Source organism: Epinephelus lanceolatus, chromosome 9 (assembly GCF_041903045.1).
Source record: "Epinephelus lanceolatus isolate andai-2023 chromosome 9, ASM4190304v1, whole genome shotgun sequence".
NCBI lineage: Eukaryota > Metazoa > Chordata > Actinopteri > Perciformes > Serranidae > Epinephelus > Epinephelus lanceolatus.
The window spans coordinates 11331683-11355067 of NC_135742.1; positions in this window are offsets into that span (position 1 = coordinate 11331683).

Below are 23385 nucleotides of genomic sequence, written 5' to 3' on the forward strand. Positions count from 1 at the left end.
TGGTTACAGTACTTAATAATTATGAATAGCCCACTGCAGAGTAGCCACCATGTAGTGAATCACAGTAATGAATACTCATTTAGACCCATCCGTAATGTTGATGGGCTAATTTACACTTAATAGGCTGTTACCTTTATTCAAATATGTTTTGAGGCTCCAGATAGATTTTTTTTCCTTTAGTTGGCCAATAATGGCTCTTTTAATAGTCAAGGCTGCCGACCCCTGAGCTACGCTTATGGTGTGCTCCAAACGTTAAACTTCCGATACGACACAATCATTTTTCCATGAAGAAACATTTCTATCCTGATGCTCCGCAGGGATTTAAGCCCTTGTTTCCATAATAATATTACTGCTGCATGGAGTGCTACATAATGGCAACCAGGGTAGAGGGATTGTTCAGGCTGGACAGACTATCCCCTGGTGGTCCAATGATTTATTGTTTGTTTGAGACCATGACAAACATATAGCGTTAGCAAGTGCGTATCAGCAACATTAGCAACTTCACTGTATCCCATCTGAAGCAGAAACAATATTGATGCTAACTGTGACATACAGTACAGGCCAAAAGTTTGGACACACCTTCTCATTCAATGCGTTTTCTTTATTTTCATGACTATTTACATTGTAGATTCTCACTGAAGGCATCAAAACTATGAATGAACACATGTGGAGTTATGTACTTAACAAAAAAAGGTGAAATAACTGAAAACATGTTTTATATTCTAGTTTCTTCAAAATAGCCACCCTTTGCTCTGATTACTGCTTTGCACACTCTTGGCATTCTCTCCATGAGCTTCAAGAGGTAGTCACCTGAAATGGTTTCCACTTCACAGGTGTGCCTTATCAGGGTTAATTAGTGGAATTTCTTGCTTTATCAATGGGGTTGGGACCATCAGTTGTGTTGTGCAGAAGTCAGGTTAATACACAGCCGACAGCCCTTTTGGACAACTGTTAAAATTCATATTATGGCAAGAACCAATCAGCTAACTAAAGAAAAATGAGTGGCCATCATTACTTTAAGAAATGAAGGTCAGTCAGTCCGGAAAATTGCAAAAACTTTAAATGTGTCCCCAAGTGGAGTCGCAAAAACCATCAAGCGCTACAACGAAACTGGCACACATGAAGACCGACCCAGGAAAGGAAGACCAAGAGTCACCTCTGCTTCTGAGGATAAGTTCATCCGAGTCACCAGCCTCAGAAATCGCAAGTTAACAGCAGCTCAGATCAGAGACCAGATGAATGCCACACAGAGTTCTAGCAGCAGACCCATCTCTAGAACAACTGTTAAGAGGAGACTGCGCCAATCAGGCCTTCATGGTCAAATAGCTGCTAGGAAACCACTGCTAAGGAGAGGCAACAAGCAGAAGAGATTTGTTTGGGCCAAGAAACACAAGGAATGGACATTAGACCAGTGGAAATCTGTGCTTTGGTCTGATGAGTCCAAATTTGAGATCTTTGGTTCCAACCGCCGTGTCTTTGTGAGACGCAGAAAAGGTGAACGGATGGATTCCACATGCCTGGTTCCCACTGTGAAGCATGGAGGAGGAGGTGTGATGGTGTGGGGGTGTTTTGCTGGTGACACTGTTGGGGATTTATTCAAAATTGAAGGCACACTGAACCAGCATTGCTACCACAGCATCCTGCAGCGACATGCCATCCCATCCGGTTTGCGTTTAGTTGGACGATCATTTATTTTTCAACAGGACAATGACCCCAAACACACCTCCAGGCTGTGTAAGGGCTATTTGACCAAGAAGGAGAGTGATGGAGTGCTGCAGCAGATGACCTGGCCTCCACAGTCACCGGACCTGAACCCAATCGAGTTGGTTTGGGGTGAGCTGGACCGCAGAGTGAAGGCAAAGGTGCCAACAAGTGCTAAACACCTCTGGGAACTCCTTCAAGACTGTTGGAAAACCATTTCAGGTGACTACCTCTTGAAGCTCATGGAGAGAATGCCAAGAGTGTGCAAAGCAGTAATCAGAGCAAAGGGTGGCTATTTTGAAGAAACTAGAATATAAAACATGTTTTCAGTTATTTCACCTTTTTTTGTTAAGTACATAACTCCACATGTGTTCATTCATAGTTTTGATGCCTTCAGTGAGAATCTACAATGTAAATAGTCATGAAAATAAAGAAAACGCATTGAATGAGAAGGTGTGTCCAAACTTTTGGCCTGTACTGTATGTTGGAACAAATTATTTAAATGGCCAAATATATATTTGCATGGGCAGATTAGTCCGAATATTTTTCCCTTGCACTGTTTTGCATGGATCAAGCATTCTGTATTTATTATTTGGATGAAAATCTGTTATTGGAAGGGCTATTTTGTTTTTATACATAATCACTTCATTCACACATATTAAAGTAAGTAAGCATGTCCACTATTTTCCTTTATTTAAAGCTCAGACTTCATTACCGTATTATCACTAACTTTCTTTATTCCAATCTCTTTGTATTTCCTAGATTAGTGGATGGCCAGTTTCCATTCCAATTACAATAAACTAAATCCCTTCCGTATCCACTCCTAAAGATCTGATACTAGTTTGGATAATTTCTCATCTTGTTGGTACAAAATCCAATCTGTGTGTCTTCAAACGTGTCTCCAACATGTCCTGTAAATATCTAATGTCAAAAGTTGCTTTTGAAATGCAAAACCCCTGTCTTGCTTCTGGCAAGAGAATTGTGAACATTTGTTTTAACACAGCCTCAACTGTTTGAGTGTGCCACACTAAAATATTTCATGGCTGCAAATCACTTGTAATCCCATTGAAGCACATTACAGTTCTGGTGGATCTGAAATAAATTTAAGACTCTAGACATGCTGCTGGGAATAGTCGCACTGTTCCTCTCTGCATATAAATTTTCAACAACGCCGGAGCATTGAGATCTACCCACCAGATGAAGTGCATTCAAGATAATCAGGTCAGGGTATGCTGATAGGCCCCAATCCTTAAAGTTTCATTACACCTACCATTTGATGAGCAACACTCTTTCTCTGCAGCTTTGATCTGTTTCATTGTCATGTGGGACGGCTGGCTGGCTTTTTGTTTCACCACCAGACTCGTGTCCTTGTGTGCTGTTGATTCATTGCATAGAAAGTAGCTGATTTTACAGCACGTGATGCTGAAAAGAAGTCTGATGTCTGGAGGCTGTATCCAAGTTTGTGTCTGCCCCAGACAGAATAACAAACCCTGACTAAAGCTGCAGTCACGTGAAGGATTTGGCAAGTCGACATGGTGCAGTGACTCTGCCGTCGATGTCAACCAAAACTTCCAGACAGATGATGGAGGGCAGTGAATTTAAGGCATGAGAGCTTTGGATGTAAGACATAAAAGCTTTATTTTTTTCCCAGAGGGAAGTTGTATCAGCCAGATGGTACACACAGCATATGCATATTATTATATATATATATATATATATATATATATATATATATATATATATATAAAAAAATAAAGCATATATATATATATATATATATATATATATATATATATATATATATATATATATATATATATATATATATATATATATAGACATTTTCTAGAAATACAAATATGTACATTCATGATAAGAAGATATACTTTATCCCTGAGGGGTAATTCAATTTTTTTCCCCCACTCTTTTGTCATTTACACACACACACACACACACACACACACACACACACACACACACACACACACACACACACACACACACACACACACACACACACACAGGCCTGAAATACACACACATGCAAAAACAGGACCTATACATGCATTAAATGGAGGGATGTCGGAGCGAGGCTGCCCATGGACAGGTACCCCAAGCAGTTGGGGGTTCAAGGAGGCAAAATGGTACATCTCCAGCTACAGTCCATGCCCTATGTTTACTCTGGATGGGGACTTGAGCCAGCGACCGTCAGGTTCCCAACCCAAGTCACTATGGACTGAGCTACTGCCACCCCAAGATATAATCCAAGGATATAATCTACTGTTACAGGCATAGGTGTAGATTTTGGACACAAGAGACACATACCTTTATTTTGACACAATCAAAAACATATACATCCAAAACTGATGCAGAAAAGGCACAAAATGGTGCATAAAATTCATCAGAATGCAGAAAGTTAAGTGTTTGATGCTTACATTTTTCTGGCTAAAGAGTGGAAAACCCTCTGCTGCGATGCTGAAACAAAACCTACACCTTCGGTTATAGGTTACAATTAACACTGAATGGAGAGTATACAGTGCAATTCAGCTTAAAAGGTCCAGTGCGTAGGATTTAGGGGGATATGTTAGCAGAAATGGAATACAACACAATAAGTAAGTTTTCTTTAGTGTTAAATCACCTAAAAATAAGAATCATTGTGTTTTTGTTACCTCGGAATGAGCCATTTATATCTAGAAAGGGAGCAGGCCCTCTCAAGGGAGATCGCCATGCTGCATTGCCATGTTTCTACAGTAGCCCAGAACGGACAAACACTTGCTCCATGTGGCGAGGTGGTGGTGGTTATGTTATTGTTAAGGGTTATCAAAGCAGGGGTTAGGAAATCAGCAGCGCTCTTGCAACATGAGTGAGAGCCGATCCCAGGCACAATAAATGATCAGTTTACAACAAAAATATGAATACAGAAAAGATTAAACTAGCACCAATAGCAGGCTACATGCTGATCAGGCAGCGTTTGGTCACTCAGGAGGAAGAGGAGGGAGCCTATGGCGCTCCTTCAGCTATCAGCCATTACCTCAAACGAAGTACTCCATTAGTGACTACATGCTACTATCAGAGCACAAGAAACAGGCGGACCTACCAACAGAGATCTGCAACAGAGTCACTTCTGAAGTAGAGGTCGTAGCCAAACTACAGTTTCCATCTAATGGCGCAAACCATGCAGAAACCACACTCTCATACTTGCGACAATAGTGGAAGCTCGGCGAACTGACAGTGGGGCGTGCATGCGGCTTTAGAGAAAGAGCTTCAGATGACAACTACCTGCCTTTATAGAGTATTCACACATGCTGATTGGCTAGAAATTGCCAAGTAATTCAGACTTCAAACCAAGAGGAATACAATATATTTCTGTTTTGCTACATCATTTAAATCACCAGGTCTGTTCATTTTGAGAGGAAGAGACCTCTGAAGATAATTAGGCTCATGGTAAAAACCTTCTTAACCTCTGGATCTTAAGTTATCGGGAAAAAAGAGCACAAATTAGCAGGTGCTGGGTTAGCAAGCCATTTGTGACATGCCAACAGCATTGGAGAAATAATGATCAGTAACATTAACCTGCTTTATTCAGCGTTTTTACCCAGGTTCACTTGTTTTGGAGAGGAGGAGACCTCTGTGGACAATTCAGCTCAAGGTAAAAACCTCCTGAACATCTGAATGCTAAATAAGGTGAGCACACATCAAGTTATCAGAGAAAATTGGTGAGCACACACTAGCAGGTGCTGGGTTGTAGCAGACATGTCTTCAACATGCCAAACAGCATTGGAGACGCACTGATTTCTGATTTGAAACTGCTTTAGTAAGTGTTTTTACTAATTTTAATCACCTGGTTCATTTGGTTTGGAGAGGCAGACACCTCTGCGGATAATTCAGCTCCCATTAAGACAACCTGAACAATGAACACTGAGTGAATTCTAACCTGGAGAAGATTCAGCTGGGTGAAATCTGCAATTATCGGCGCAAGAAGCCACTAAATCCCTCTAACTCTTACATACTGGACCTTTAAATTAAACTACAATTGAACAATACAAAGCAAAAGTAAATCGGGTGTAAAGATGTGGTAATTAAACAGGATCAGTGCGGTTCAAGGACTTATTGAAGAAGCTGATTGTTGCTGTTAGAGGCAGAAATGACCTGACATGGTGTTTCGTGGAGCGGCACAACTAAATCAGTCCGTGAATGAGCTCATTTGTTTATCCAGGGCAGGTCCTGCAAAGCTGTCTGGAGACCCCAAAGAATAACCACCACCACTTTTTCTTCATCTGACGTTGTCCTTTGTTTGTTGCATGTGTGAGAGTGTGTTTAGGTGCAGCCGGTCCACCAAGCCAGGGCGTAAGACTCAGACACCGATACTGTGTTTTTGCTAGAATTTGTTTTTGTTCTTGAGGCAAAATCCAATGAAAGAGGATTCAGTCATGAATGCGAGGGAGTTTATTTCACCCAATTGAGTGCTAAAACGCCTCTTCACTTGTACAATTGAGATTTTTCACTTTCAAGTAAGGGATGCCACAAGGCCTAACTTGTAATGAGTTTTGGAAAAACAGTGGGAGGGAAATATTTGATTTCCTCCTATTAAACTTGGTTTATTGGTAATTTAACCATTTTATGCCACCAATCAAAGACACGCACCACATCCTGTATTCTCACTCTCAAAAGCTTCTGAGGCGAACTTCCATCAACATCAGTCAATCCCCTTTCTGCCATTTACCGCCACTGTCTCCATAACATCCTCCTCTTATGAACTTCCCTGTCTGCTCGCCGGCCCAGTCATTTCCTGTTCTTATCTTTAGCATGCTAATTGTCTGCCTTATTTATTATACATTATACAGACAAGGGGACTGTTGTGCAATCCATCAAGTGCGTGTGCCTCTCTGCTTTGTCAAATCTATCTCCAGCATCATCCCTTAAAGAAGCTGTTTACCTTTGCCATGTAAAACAGGGCCCATGTAACTCATCTTGTCTGTGCCTAAATGAGTGATTGCACTTGTGTTTTTTTTTTTCACTTCCTTTCTCCATCTAGAGCTGATTAAATCTAATTCTACCCCCTTCTGTGATGCATCATGGCTCAGCTTTTGCGACTGATGTTGCTCTCTCTGTTTTTTTTATTTTTTTTTTTTATCCTGAGACCTAATCACGCTATAATTTTCCTGCAGCATGACTTGGCTCATTCTGTTTTTAATGATGGCCCCTACCTGTTTCATTGTGCATAATAGATTTGATAAGGTTCCTAGAGCCACCCCTTTGGCTCAGACCATCACAGTGCTCATCAGGATAATTTATGGGCAATGGTGAAAGATTCCTTAAACTGCGGTCGACCTTTGAGGACTACAGATGTGTTTCAGCACTGCTCCTTGAGTGCAGACACACTCATAAAGCAGTGTCACCACATCTTCGTTTCTGATTAATCTCTGTGTATAAAAGACCTATTATGCCCGTGCCGTTTCCTGACCTGAGCTCTCCATTGACCTTGTGGTTGATTATGTGTCGCATGCTCCAAAGCCAGCAAAGGAAGGGTGAGTAATTGCAGGGCGTTAGCGTTATTAATCTTGCATAACATTAGGTCTTTATTAATCAGATATTTACATTGTTTACCCTGAATATAGTCATGTATCCACACAATTTACTCTTTAAATTATGATGCTGTTGTATTCAGAACCCATTATCGGGCTTAATGGTCTCCACTGCTCTCCAGTTTCCCTTTTATGCTAAATCACATCTGTGTTGTGCAAATCTGTGGCTTCGCTTATTTCTCATCCAAACTAAAAGAATCATTTGACATTATGGGAAAAGCTGACTTCATCATCGGGAGATGGGCAGAGTGGTAAATGGCGTGACACCTAGGCGAGATGTCTGCCAAGCTGCAGACAATTGTTTGAAACCAAGAAATCACAAATCCAGTTGAGTCATTGCAGCGTTACTGGCAGTGTTTTAGCCACCAAGCATGGGTGTTTTTTAGCAACCCATCACTGTGTTTCCAATGGAGATGGCACAACAAGAGTGATTGCTTTTTACCAAGAAGTTGCTGCATTTCCTGCCAAGATTGTACCATGAAAAGTGGTTGTATTTTACAGAGACATTGCCGCCTTTGCAGCCTGGATAATGCCAAGAAAAGCAACGTTTTTTTAAAGACACATTTTTGCATTTAAAGTGGGGGCAAGTGTGGCACCAAAGCAGGTATTAAAATCCAAAACATGATCTTTTCCTAACCATAACCAAGTAGTTTTGGGGCCTAAATATAACCACATGTTAACCACTGCATGGTTGAAATGTAAAAGTAAAGTTTCAACGTATCCTCAACGTAATAACGTGTAAATGTAACATATATATTACGAAAACTGGGTTGCAAGATTTAAGGTCTTTGCGGATGCATTTTTTTAATCAGTCATCCGTACAATATCGTTACACACAGAAACCTTGCACACTGATTCCGATGCATTTTATTGTTGTATTCATGGTGAAAATTCGCAATACGAGACAAAATGAGAAGACACATTTCCTCCGTTGCCTCTCTCCACTGGAGTTACCTATCTGGCTGTAACCACTCCCTCCCTGTCTTTCAGTTGGCACCGCAGCTGCATGAAGGGACGGAGCTGTCCTCCCTCTCTGTCTCCACATTCTGTGTGTGGTCCACATCCTCCTCGTCATCTTCATCATCCACCTGAATATTACTATCTGACCTGTTGAAAGTGAGCTATATGAGTCATGAAGTAATTCTGTGTGCCCTGTTCCTCTGTCTTGTCACGGCTGTCTCCTGCTGCCACATTTTTCTTTACTGATTCACTGATTCTCAGTCAAACATCTGAGAATCTCCGGCAAGGCTTCTGACAGATGCGAAAAATGCAGAATGATGACGGACGAAAGTTTTGTACTCAGTTTGCAAAGGTCTTTGATACAACATGAACTCCCACTACTTAATACAAAGCTACAGCCAGAAGCTTAGCTTAGCATAAAGACTGTAAAAAGGGCTAAACAACTACCCTGGCTCTGTCCAAAGGTAACAAAATCCCCCATGAAACCACAAATTGTTGTTTTTTACATTTCATTTTTTTTTTACACGGAGTAAACAACCCAGATAATTGTTCATTAGAGAGCGTTAGAGGTGCCGGCAGGTGGATTTTGTAACCTTCAAACAGAGCCAGGCTAGCCGTTTCCCCCTGTTAGCCGTCATTATGCAAAGCTATGCTTACAAGCTTCTGTAGCTACATATTTAGCAGACAGATACAGGGAAGCACTGTCTGGAGAGGCAAAATCAGGCAAATATTTGCGGTCCCCCTTAAAAATTTTGGAACAAAAGGCCCCTGATGGCTACTCACGACACATTTTGCAATGACAACTATAAACCGCCTTAAATCTCCCATAAAGGCACCTCCACTGCCCCAAAAAACTCCTAGCCACTTATACCTGCTGTATGACAGCTGAATACTGTTAGTTAGAATAGAGCTCCCAGGACTTCGGTGGGCGTCTTTGCCTGGGCCCCCCAAAGTCTTGGATCGCCATGGAACAGATATGACAGTGGTATTGATGTTCTTATCAAACACTCAGCGAGAACGCAAACAATCCCAAAGCGTCTAATTGTTCCTTTTATGAAGGATTTCTCTTTGCTAAATCTCAGCGTGGCACAAAAAAAGACATCAAAAGACTGGATCCAATCCTGCAATAACTCTCATTGCCCCCTTGAAAACCAAAGGGTCTCATAAATGATTATATTCCCCCACAGTCCTGCTGTAATTGCTTCTTCAAAAACCTACACTGGCTGAGACAGGACAGCCTATATGGACACTGCAGCCCACTTTACTGGGCCCTCATGACATAAGTCTCAAACTGACAGTGGCTGTTGTTTCAGGGTTCCTGCTTGGAGACTTGGTATTGATTTCCTCCCTGTGCTCCTTCCACAAGTAATATACAGCTTTAATCTAATTGGCGTGCAGGAACTTTGGGGGAGTGATGTCTACTGAGACATGTGTTATGTATTATTGCTACCTTCATACTCTGATTCACACTGACCTGGTGTCAGCTGTCTACACTGCTGACAAAGCACCTTTGATCACAGGGGAATAATGTCACAGAGAAGCTCTGGTAAAATGGTAAAGGGGGGGAAAAAATATTATTAGATCATTCAAATGCAGTTTTGAAGTTAAATTTGCACCCACAGCTCTGTTTTGCTGCATGTATAAATTGTGCTTTAAGTTTCCCGTACATCAGCAAGCTCAAGGATTGATGTATTGAAGTTGTAAAATATCTGTTTTTATCATTAAATGAAACCTTTTCAGCATGATAGCCTTCAGTCTGTACAAGCTGTTCCCTTTTTGCATGTTGATACTGTATGTTGGTGAAGGAGAAAACGCCCTATGAAGTTTAACATACACTGCAGGGGGAGCAAGTTCCTGGGCTTTGAAGATAAAAACTCCTCTACAGCCTGATGTATAAATCCCCTGACGGCATTTTACAGTAGTTCATATGGTACATACCGATCCACAGACTGTTCATTTGAAAAAAAAAAAAAAAAAAAAAAAAAAAAAACACTTTTGAAAACTTGTTTCACTAATGCACTTGAGAATCTTATTCATCTTGAGCAGCCTCAAAACCCAAATCAAACCCTTCAATGCGAAGTGTTTTCCGGAAGAAAACCAACACATTCAACTAGAATAAAAATCTGACACTGTGACGGAGAGCTGACCAAGAAACAGGCCGCCTTTATTGTGTATACAGCCCTGGGACCAGACAAATTGCATCAAATGCCAGGTTCACCCAGGGGCCACTGTCTGCCAGACAGATATTCTTCATCCAAGGGCAGTGTGACAGCAGCTCGGTCCTGCTCGGCTATTTACATCTTCTTAGCCGTGGGTTTTTTAAAAACTATATAAATGTGGCTCCTTCAAAGGGCAGCATAACTTCCTATGGTGAGATGCCAGACAAGTTCATTGCACATTTCCCCTAAGAATAGAGGCATTTTGATGTAGCCACCTCCCTGTGGCATTAGTAAAAAGTCAACTTTGATAAAAGGCAAACATCATCCAGATTTACTCGGGCCTCGCCTCCAGACACCTTCAGTGGGTATCCGTACCATTTTCAATCTCACGCTCTTGTACCCCTTGAATCCGGAGCGTGTTCCTCAATGTGAGTTTTAGACATATCGAGAGATGCCGAGATAACCACTTTGTGCGACTTAATACACTTCACAATGCAGCCAAGCCTGTAATCATCTCCAAGAGAAACAGTGGATTTGCTATATCGTAACATTTCTTTAAGAGCCCATTGCAGCTCTCTTCAATTGCTTTAAGATGTTCGGCTCAATCAGACTATGATCTGCTGTTTTTGCTACCAACGCTGTGTGAGTCAGCTCCTTACTGTCCATTGAGCCATGTGCTGTATTGTAGCAGCGCGTCTGGCTGTGAAATGCTATCACTAGGCCCGGGTCTTCATCAGACTGAATGAGGCCGGGAAGATCAGTGCACTCATACTGGATCGCTTTACCCTGCCGTGTGCATAATGGGCTGATAGGTGGTTTCATAGAGCTCTCAGCCTGTGCGCTGTGAGAGAGACGGGATGTGTGTGGGCTGAGGAGGGGGTGCTGCGTGCATGCGTGAGTACATGAATGTTTGCACTTAAAATCAATATCATAAAAACCCAAGGTTAGTGATCTGTAGTGACTGTTAGCGTCCTGGAGTACGGCGCGAGAACAACTGCATTAAAATCCTCATTAAAGTTTGTTTGGCCACATAAATTAAAAGATTTAAATCCAAATTTGCTCCTTGTGTTTTGATCATATCCTAATACTTATTAAGTCATCCAAGCAACCAACCTCCTCTAGTCAATTAAAATGCAGACTAATCCTTTAAACCAACATATAGATTCACATCATGGATCCAGGGACACACAGCAAAGGGAATAGGACCCCTCTCAGAGAGGACGGTATTTACTGTGGTGCTTGTGCCATATCCCTCTTTAATTAACACCGGGAAGCGGTGCGGAGAGGTGCCAGGGGTGCTGACAGGTAGGTGGGTGTTTTTCAGCAGCCAGCTGATAACACTCCACACGGGGGTCTGCATGGTAAACAAAAAGGACACGCCAAAGGTCTCCTAGGCAGCTCAGTGAACCCGGCCTCGCTTCCACCCTCAGGCCACCAGGGCAGCAGGAGCAGTATAAAGAGCCCCGGCAGCAAAGCAGAGCAGAGCAGAGTGGCGCCGGGCCAGAGTTAGCAGCCACAGCGTTCAGCCTTCCCTCCACCACCCAACATGAGCCAGGAACACGTGAGAGATGGAGCTCTGTGTCTCTGTGAGGGAGGGAGGAAGGCAACTAGAAAGGGAGATGGAGGGAGAGATATGGGAGATAAGTGGCGTAGATAAAAAAAAAAAAAAAAAAAAAAAAAAAAAAATTTATATATATATATATATATATATATATATATATATATATATATATATATATATATATATATATATATATATATATATATATATATATATATATATATATATATATATATATATATATATATATAAATAAAAGTGTTTGCAATAGAAAGCTCTTAGAGGAGCGGTGCACCTTTAAGAGGACGTGCAGAGGCGTCTTTGCTGTAGCAGTTCCTTTTCTTCCTATGCAGCACTCTGTAGACTTGAAATTTAAGAGCAATATTGGACCACATCTGTCTCACTGTCTGTCTCTTAAAAGGAATGTTCAGAAATACCCATGACAGGCCCCTTTTTTGTCTCTGAAAGGTGTTAAAAGAGGGTCTGTAGTCACAAGAGGATGCCCACCACCACCACTGTTTCCACCATCTCGACTCTGCCACCCCCTGCTTGTTAGTGTGATCGCTGTCCCTTTGGTGGCTCTGCACATAATACATCTTCTCGCCGCAATTAACTGCTGCAGGGCCTGTGTAGGAACTTAGAGGGATGTCCCCCTCAGCAGAGCTGGTGCCCTGGGGAGTTGATGTAGGAGAGAGATGTAAAGAAATACGAATGCATGAGGAGAAAGAGTGGGTAAGTAGATGGAGGGAGGAGAGAGAAAGCAGGAATGCAGCGTGCCAGAGCTTCCCACCCACCGCTTGTGTCTGTAATCTCTCGGGGAAGGGCTGGATATCAGGGAAAGAGTTGTTGTGTTGTGAGGAGTGTTGACAGCTTCGTCTCTTCTGCCCCCTACTGCAGAGGAAGTGTTGATGGAAGATTTCAAAGAGGAGGGGAAAAAAAAGAGTAGTGTGGATGTCTAAATTTCTGGCCCGTCTCTCGGAGGTAATAAAAGAGCCTGTGCTTTACACTTTGTAATTGCTATATTAAAGCATATTAATCTGCGGAGTATAAAGGCAATTTTACTGCTCCGTGGCACAGATTGACCAAAATATATCATCGACAAGGGCTTGTTAGATTGGTGATCAATACCAATGACTCAGTGATTGCACTGCCAGGTTTTCACAGTTTTACTTTTTAGATTTTCAAATAGTCTGTGATGAAAAGAAAGTGTCTCTAAAATATGTTGTTTGGCTGCTCACTTTTTTTTATATTTCAAAAGCCAAAACAAGTCAATGACAATCTGGTATTATTATTGATAATAATACTACAGTATTTTACTTTTTAAAAAGGCACAGTATGTGTTGGATCTCTGAGTTAAGTCACTGCTTTATTCTGCTCCCCTGTGAATTATAACTTCATTGTTTATGTCTGTTTCTTTTTTTCTGCTCATTGATTTGTTTTTCTCTGCATTTTAAAGCACAATGGATCAGTGTGTTGTCTGTACAGGCCCTGAAAGCTTTTTTTTTTTCTTCCAAAATCAGCTTGAACTATGAAACTATGAGTGATGGGATCTGACAGGAGCACACTGTTTTCTGCCAAACAGTTTCCTCGTATTTCATATCAGGACTTTCTGTGTTGGTGTTTTTGCTTGCGCTCGTCACTGGTTTAAAGCACCAGGGCTGCATTCTGCTCCAATAAAATGTTTATTCAAACTAAACCAGCGGTGTATTGAGCACCCTGTTGTGTTATGCTAGTGTGCTCATGTTTAGGATGGTGGGGTTTAATTCAACTTAATTAAAAAGGGCTTTATTGGCAACAGAAACATGTGTTTACATCACCAAAACAAGTGTGAAATCATACATTCATTTATTTTACATAACTGCTTATCCTGTTCGGGGTCGCTGGAGCCTATCCCAGCTGACATTGGATGAGAGGCGGGGTACACCCTGGACAGGTCACCAGACTATCACAGGACTGACATATACGCCCTTTTTAGACAGGAGTTGTGCAAATTTGCAGGAAAGCCCAATCAGTCTTTTTTCAGCATTGGCAGTATAAAAACAAAATCGGGGAGTGCAGCAAATTGCTGCCTACCTACTTTTGTAAATACAGAATGCACCTTTTTCGGGGCAATGGGGGGCGTGAGCAAGTAACAAACATGTAGCTCAGCATGTGACGTAAACAGTGACGTGGGAGGGAAGCCACGGCTGGTCAGTCCTTCGGCAATTCTCTCATAAGTTGGCCCGTTCTTCACCGTCCCCGTCATCTGACGGTTAATGGCCTCTTCGTTTGCGAGGGCAAGGAGGGCACGCAATTCCTTGTCTCCCCAGTTGCTCATCTTTACAGTGTCTGTCAGGTTTGTGTTTCCCTCTTGCTACTAGCTGCTCGCTAATTCCTGCTATCAGCTGTTTCCTGTTTATCCACCGTCAGTGGGTCGCACGTGCAACATCAACAGCTCCTCCCACAAGTCATCAACAGCCCCTCCCACTTTAGAAGGCCGCCTTGGTCTTTTTAAACCAAAAAGGTTCCGCCGATATGACAATCCTACGAGGCGGAAAATTGGGCACCTCAGATCAACCCGCCAGTTCAGCTTTGTGTGTCTAAACGCTCGCAGCTTGCTGGCAAAACAACCCAACATTTGCCGAAAATCTGGCAGTGTAAAAGGGGCTATAGAGGCAGACAACCATTCACACTCACATTCACACCTCCGGACAATTTAGAGTCACCAATTAACCTGCATGTCTTTGGACTGTGAGAGGAAGCCGGAGTACCCAGAGAATGGGGCGAAACTTCCTGCTGTGAGGCAACAATGCTAACCACTGCACCACTGTGCCACCTAAGTGTGATATATAAACAAAAAATTTATACACAATAAGCGAATATCTACTAGAAATTAATTTATATACATGTTGCTGCTGATTGGGTAATACCTCTGACACACCCACCAGATAAAGTACTTCAAAGCCTGTTGCACACTGTTTTAAACTGTTCAACCTGGAAACCGTAGCAAAACGGTGCACACTTTGTTGACATGGAACGTGTCCCCTCTGTCTCAGTGAGATTATCCATTTAAATAAACGTTTTAAAAAGTTTGGAAAGAATTTCATGCACCAATTAGGATTCAACAGCATTTATCGTGATGAGTGTTACCAAGCCACACCCACACAGTCCTGCTAAAGCTGAAAAGTTTTTGAACATTAAACCACTCATACATTTTAATAAATATGTTGTTGTTTTTTCACTTTGAGCTCTTATCAAGTCATAAATATTTAATGTTATAGAGAAATACTAAAGATTTGAAGCCAGATTTCCAGGAGCTTTAAAAAGAATGCTCAAACTATGTAAGTTGGTGCAGTCATGAGCTGCATTATCCTGATATTTTCCAAGTAAAAGTCAAGCACCAAAAATGCTGGATCCTATAATTCCATCCACATCTCTTCATAGAAACCCACGCCGAGCAAATGCCTCCTGTTTGTAACACAGGCTTTATTTATAAATTTGTAGCCTTAAAATCTAAGCCCACATAACTTTTATGACATCATCAAGGGGTTATTTTCTCAGGCTTGACAAAGCTGCTCCGAGCCACAGAAAAAAAACATACATATAAATAAAGCTGTTTCCACAGGCTTAATAGTACGCTGACAAAAAACTGCTAAGTGAAGGTTGACTTAGGCTGCACTGACACATCAGGTGCTGTAGTGATTAGCCACAGGGTTGTGCAGCAGAGTGGGAGTGTCAGTGGCCCACTTGTGGATAGTGCAGGGTCTAGCCCGACTACTCACATCTCAGTGAGTGTTTTTCTTCTGCACATTTCTTTGTTGGCTTAAAAGATCTGTAGAAATACTTCTGAGTATCATTACTGTAGTATCTTTACTGACACACATGCGCACACAAAACAAAGCCACACTTATAATACACACTTCATTAATTTTACTCACGATAACATTTACCAATAGAAAGAGACTGTATTGCTTGTTTCCAGTCTTCCAGTGACTGATCACCTGTTACGTGATTTGCCACTGCCACGTGACGTCTGGTTGCGTTTCTCCATAAGTTGATTCTGTTTGAACTTCTCGTTGCAGACCTCTGATTTTTTTTTCCCTCAGCAACTCCTGCAGCCGTCCCGCCACAGCCTAGACACACCACTCACATTCAAATGAATGAAAGGGCCGGTGGTTTCACAATAACACTTGTTTTGTTGTAAATTAGGGGTGTCAAACTTTAGTTCAGGGGCCACATACAGCCCAATCTGATTTCAAGTGTGCCAGACCAGTAAAATTATTGCGTTACTAACAAAGAAATAACAACCCCCTCAAATTTTTCTCTTTGTCAGTGTACGTACATTCTGAAAATGTTCATCCATGTACAAAAACAGATGAACGGCCCAAGATGTCCTTAAAAACAATGCATGCAGATTCAACAGTATGTCTCAATTTTGTCCACATTCAGTCAGTCTACTACTCACTTTCATTACAAATGCATTTTTTAAATAATTTTCCACTCTAAGATGGAAGCTATTGAAGCAGCTTAAGTCATCCCCTGCCTTACAAACCATTTACAATCTGAAGTTTTGTCAGTGCCTCAGCAGCAGGGTTCCACTAATATTGTTTTAAGACAAAAGTCTATTAAAAGATTATTTTGTACTGAAGCTGCTGGTTGACAATATTTTGCACAATGTTCAATATCTTTAAATCTGACTACAGTGGGTATTTACAGTTATTTCACAGAGCTGTATTTTGGTCAGTGTGAGAAGCCTCTGAGGCAGCATTTTACATGAAGTAGTCATCTAGTGGGCTGGATTGGACCCTTTGGTGGGCAAGTTAACCAATCTTGATGTGAAAAATTGGTGAAGTTCCCCTTTAAAGTGCTACATAAATAATGCTGTCTTGAGTCACTTACAATCCACAGTGCAACAACTAACTGTGGACGGCAGAGATGTGAGTAAGAATTCAGCGTGAAGTGCTCTTTATAGAGGTGATAGAATATGTAATGCTCTTGTAATATTATTATTGTGTTGAATTATAAAAAAAAAAAAAAAAAAATAAAAATCACCTTAAACATGATGTATTTGTAAGACTCTGAATACAAAAGCAGCCAAAACAAATAGTTGCTCTTTCACTTCAAATAATTGTGTTTCACTGCCTCTCACTGTGCTGGTGTTTACGGGCATTTAGTAGGTGGATCTTCACAAACCAATAACACACTTTCTGGCTTTTAAATTCACTTCTGGAGTTAATATACCAGTTAATACAATCAAATAAAACCGTTGTAGGAGTTACTTTTCATTCAGCACTTGTGCTAAAAAGAATCCAGCTTCCACAGTTGAGAAAACTAATAAAGGTAAATACGATCAGGGGTATTTGCTAACAAAGCGTTGATGTGTTCCAGCAGGGGCTGGTTTGATTAGGGGATTAACAAGTGTGTTGACAATGCGAAGAACTTAATACGCACACTATCCTCAAACTCACCCCTCAAAAAAGGGTATTCTTTTCTGACATATGCTACTCACCAGCTGTTGTCTCCATCTCATGGGCCGCATGTTCTGAAATCAAACTCCCATTTGTCCCCTAATTGCTGCGGCAAAATCATCTGTTTTAATATCTTCATTTACCCTCCATTTTCCTTTGTGCTGTATATTCTCTCTTATTCTAGCTATACAGTCATACATAATGTATGCACAACCATTCGTTACAGGAAGTCACCGTGGAATACATGTTTGCAAATTAGAACAATACAGCACTACTGCGCTAATCCACATGGGGTGATTTAACAATAATGCAGCTCGACTTTGTGAAGGTTAAAATATAAACTCCGCTCCCCCCCTCCCTCCCCATGCTTCAGCAGTCAATGGTGAACATCCATGAGGGGGGCAACGATCCCGCCTTGCAGTCCTGCAGAATATTGGCTGTCAAGAAATAGACATGCAATCAATCATGAGCAAAGTCACAGCCAATGTGAAGGATACCAGTCCTCCTTTGGCCTCGCAGTTGTGACAAGGTGGCAGTTGCATAACGTTTGACACCGCGGTACCTTAGGTTGAGATTAATGGACACTGAGTATATGTACTTTAAAAGGGCACCAGATAAAAAGTGTCTGACCTCTTACAGGGGAAAACAGATTTCAGTGTGTGTGTGTGCAGAAAAAAAAAGGAGCCTTGATCACCCGTACCTCTGCAGAGGAGATTAACAGCGGAGATACTGTAGCACAAAATCAAGTGCTGAGACAGGACGCTTGCTGAGTTGTGCTTAATGGGCTCTGCTTTTTGGCATGTTTTCAGGATCATGCCTCGCATTTTATCTCTCTCTCTCTGTTCCCTCTCGAGAATTTTGGCATTGTCCAAAATATAACATGAAAAATAGCGTCTGCTGCTGGCGGATTCCTTTGTGGATGTTTGTTCTTTGCGCTGGAGTCCACATATAAAGTCTTCTGCGTATTCCTTTGGAGTCTTTTTCTCTCTTGCACAACTTTGACAAACCAATTCTCTTATTTGAAATTCTCTAAAAGTCGGAGAAAAGGATCTGAAGACCTTGATGTTTAAGTCTTTGCAGCAACTCTCAGTTCTCCAGCTGAGGCAGTCACTTGATGCTGTTTTGCTTTGGGACATTTCAGCGGCTCAGACACAGTAGTTCAGGAACTCATTGTAGCAAGAAACACCCAACTGTGTCACCATCTCAAAACTCGATCGTTTATCTCTGTAAGCCTGCCATTCAATCTCCCACTCATGTCCATTTAAATGTCTTGGCCAAAGTACATTTAAATGCATCACTCTCCCCATTTAAAATCCCATCCAGACCATGTGTGGATATGCTCATGCTTTTTGCTGTTTCAAGGGGTTCCAGGACGCCAACGTATTTTGCTTTGATCCTTGCCGAGGCTAGCAATAGATTGCTCTGGATTTAGCTGTGATCGGATACTTATAGGATTTATCAAGCTTTCGCAAGCTGCTCTCTACAAACACAGACATGGTTCAAATCATGGCTCTGTGTTTGCAGCCCCGACAAAGAACATCATGTAACGCACATCTTTGCCAAATCCATGGACACTGTCAGTTGGCACATATTGCACACTGCTCTCTAATCCTCGCCAAAAGCCAGTCAGTATTTTCAGAGGCAACACGGGAAAGTTGTTCACCAAAACATCCTGATTACAGTTTAAGACTGGAGCGCGTAAATGGCTCAGAGAGGCTCAAAAGTGATGACTCAGAGGCTCAAAAGTGATGACTCAGTGTACTATGAGCACATGGATATCTGATTATTCAGGGGAAAAAAAACACATGTACCATTTTATTTTAATGTTTTTCAGTACTTTCACTCTTATCTTGACAACAAAAATAACTTTAAGTGCAAACAAAATGTGTTTTACTATTACTGCCTTCCAAAATGACCCATATAACTGCTCCTGCTGCTTCTTTTGTTAAGGTCTGGTAAAGTAAAGGCAACTAAAACTCCTTGGGAGAGATTGCTTTCATGGCTTAGAGATATCACTGTTGACTGTTGGAGGAAGGTGAGAAAAATCTGGCAGTCTCTAATGTAAAAGTTAAAGGTATACTATGCAGGATTTTCCTAAAATAGCAATATCAAACCAATGAGCGCTGCAGGGGGACACAATTCGCCAATCAGTGCTGTGGGCAGGACTAATGCCATTCTCTAGCTGTCTGGCAAGTCGTGTCTCTGAGCCAATGAAGGGAAACAATGTTGAGCACTATAGACAAGACGGACGCTGCTATCCAAGCTGTTCTAAATCCATGTATCTCCAATATTGTCCGAAATTGTAGTCTGATTTTACTTTGCTTCGCTCTGTCTTTAAAACCTTTTGCAAAAGAAGAATGTTAGCATTGCTACGCATCAGTTTGGACTTAAAATGACATTACAATTCTCACATTTCATACCTGTCTTTCTACTCACAGATTGCCAGATGGCACTTCTCATGTGGGGCAGTTTGTGTTTTTCATGGCCAGTATCATACAATATCCACTGGTAAGACACAGCAACAATCAATTTCTCCTCCAGACATACTCCTTTGCTGTTGGTTGAGGCTGCGACTTCGCCGGTGAAAGTTTACCAAACTCCAAGTGGCACATATTTGCTTTGCCATCGGGAGTGAATGTTTTATTCGCCCCTTTGCTCACACTGATTGGAAGTGAATGAAAGATTTTGCAATAAGACAAAAATATTGTAACGCTGGGTATATAGTGACTGTTATTATGTGTGTCGATTACATTATTTCTATTGAGGGAGGTGTCCACTGTAGGGGTATTGGCTGATAAGTTGTTCTGGGGAGGGGTAAGGAATGTTGGGGGTAAGTTATGACAGTTCACGACAGAGGGGGTGGGAGGGAGAGCGGGAGGCTGCCAAAGCGGTTGGCGGCATAGTGATTGAGGAGCAGCAGTTCAGAGAGAGTTTTGTTGTTTTCAGGGGACACCTCAACCTCGGGTTAGCTGTTGCTACGGCAAGGGAATAGAACGGGGCTCTGCTGAGCTAGCAAACTGCAACATCGCCTCCTCCTCGTCCTTCTTCTACCCTCCTAGCTACCCCGCAACGCTACAATATTATGATTTTCTCCCCATTCCAAAATCTGGGGTGTTTACATCCATTCATCCATCCATTTTCTAACCACTTATCCTCTTGAGAGTCACAGGGGGCTGGAGCCTGTCCCAGCTGACACTGGGTGAGAGGTGGGGTACACCCTGGACAGGTCACCAGACTATCACAGGGCTGACACATAGAGGCAGACAACCATTCACACTCACATTCACACCTACGGCCAATTTAGAGTCATCAATTAACCTGTATGTCTTTGGACTGTGGGAGGAAGCTGGAGTACCTGGAGAAAACCCACGCTGACACGGGGAGAACATGCAAACTCTGCATAGAGGGGCTCCCACACCCGGGATCGAACTAGGAACCCTCTTGCTGTGAGGCGACAGTGCTAACCACCACACCACCGAGCCACCCGGGTGTTCACATGGCTAATGACAATTAATATTCTACTAATATTCCTGTTTACGTGCCGATATGCATACTCCGATTAACGTGCCCTTATGTGTCGTTTATCACGTCGAAATATGAGAAAGTGGAACTAATGGAGCCGCTTGTGCTATTTTGCTTCTATGAGTCAAAATAGGATTTTTTTCAAAGTTTCACATTGGTAGCGGACTTGTTGGACTGTGTGAACACACCCTCCCTCTTTCATTTCTTTAGCCACCTTCCTAAAAAGGTTGGTGTTACGATATTTGCGAATATCCAAAAGCCTGTTGATATCCAGGTCTGTCATAATGTTTAAAAGTCAATGTGTTTCTTCCTCCGACCAGAAATGTGGGCTTCTTTTTTGGGCATGCATCTTCACTCCTACCTTGCAAACAACGTATCCATGACAACACACAGTCGACCATAAACAGACAAGAGGCTGTGTGTCACAAATTGCGAGACGCATATTCCGAATGCGCTAAGTATCTTAATTGGAAGATGCTAAGTTTGGAAAAGGCATATGGTGGAATATCAAAACAAAATCTGCTGTTAACATGACCTGCATCAATTTCAGAAAACTGTCACATTTGGAATAATGGTGGAATATTAGCCTGCATGTTAACGATGCCAATGTCAGACTACTTTCGTCCTTGCTTCTGAGACGGGAAAGTCATTATCCACATGACCACCATAGATCATTCGCAAGGAAAACAATGTCTCATTTTAGCTATTTAAACAACTGCTGTTGTTTTTACAATAAGGACAAGCTCTTCATTTTTTGCATCTCTTTGTGCTGTGGCCCTTTAAGAACCCTGCATATTTCCACTGTTCACTTTCCTTAATTCAAACACCACAAGCAGACAACAGGGCAGCGTCAGTGGCATTCCTCTGCCGCTGTTAATTAACAGCCCAAACTTGTAGCTAATAAACAGAGCTCCCCCTAATTGAACTGCCAGCTGCATTGTTCATGGTTGTTTGCAGGGAATGGATGCCATGTTGGCGCTCCACAGTATAATTACCAGTGTCTGCCCCACTGGGAGAAGGGATCAATCTTGAGTGACACCAGTGTTGGATACCTCCTGTTGTATCCTTGGGTATTGGTTCTCCGTGGCAGGGCAAGTTTATCATCATGGATAGAGAGCCTCCTCGATGACTACAGGCCGTACTGCAGCTCACCGTGTCCATTTGTAACACAACAACAGCTTCTCCGGATCACAGTCATTACTTCTGCCACTCAGATTGCAAAGAAAACAGAGTGAATTCCAAATTTATGAACACTGCCCTCTAAACACTATGTCATTTGATGGACTCCTAAACGGTTGAGGGAATTCAATTAGGAAAGGAATAGAGTTTTGAAAATGCGGCACTGTGCCCGCCAGTTACTCAGGGGACGTGATTGATGTCTGTGAGTGGCATTTAGCACAGCTGACCCTCATTCAGATTACCATCTCATTAGCATCAATAGACTGAGACACACAAAAGAGAGCAGCGCCGTCGCCTGAAAGCTGTTCCGAGGGACCAGCCTAAGGGAATTTCTTGCTACAAAATACTTTAATTCCATAGTTTTAGTGTGACATTAGGGGAGTGGCAGTGCAGCTGCATACAAATCAGACAGCAAAACCCTACAATGTCAAGAATTATGCCCTCAGCCTTGGATTTCCAAGCTAATTTGAAATATGTTTTCGATAGTGGGCCTGCCATGAATGTATTTGTTGTTCTAAATATGACAGCGAGTCCCAGCTGGGAGGTGGAGGTTGCCTTCATGGAAAAATAGGACTTTAAATGAAAGTATCAATCTACATAATGAATGAAAACAAGTCATTTGTGCATCAATAATTATGTAATATCTCTGAAATGTTGTTTACATGTTCTTCTTAATGTATTGCAACTAATAAATCCCAGACTACAACTCATCAGAATGTGTCCACTCTTTGAGCTGCCTGAAGAGGAAACTTTACAATTGGCAGAACGGCAGCAAACACTGTAGATCTCATTTAATCAATACCACCCTTTGTTTGTTAAAACAAACACATTTTGTGAGTTTGAGACAATTCACGATTGAACAGGCAAAGATGAGAAGGCCAGTCTCTGTACATCCCTCGTACAACATTGATGTGTTTTTGTCGAGACAGCATGTTGTATGAAAACAGGGTATCTTTCTTGTTTTATTTGAGAAGCTGCTGCAGGCCCAAATATGGCCTACTTTTACCTTTCCCTCTTCCCCCTGGTGGCGCAGATGTTATAAGACAAGGTTTAAATATAGTCTGTGCAGATGTTTGTGCGCGACGACATGCAACGTAGGTGTGGATTTTGAATCATCTGTGATTTAATCAAGGTGGTAAAATAAATATGAGGAGTGAAACTTGGAAGGGAAAAAAAAGATGAATGTGCAGGAGAGAGAAGATGAAGAGAGGAGGGGAGACAGATGGAGAGAGGCGAGGAGCTAGAGAGGCAGTAAAGAGAATAAGAGACAA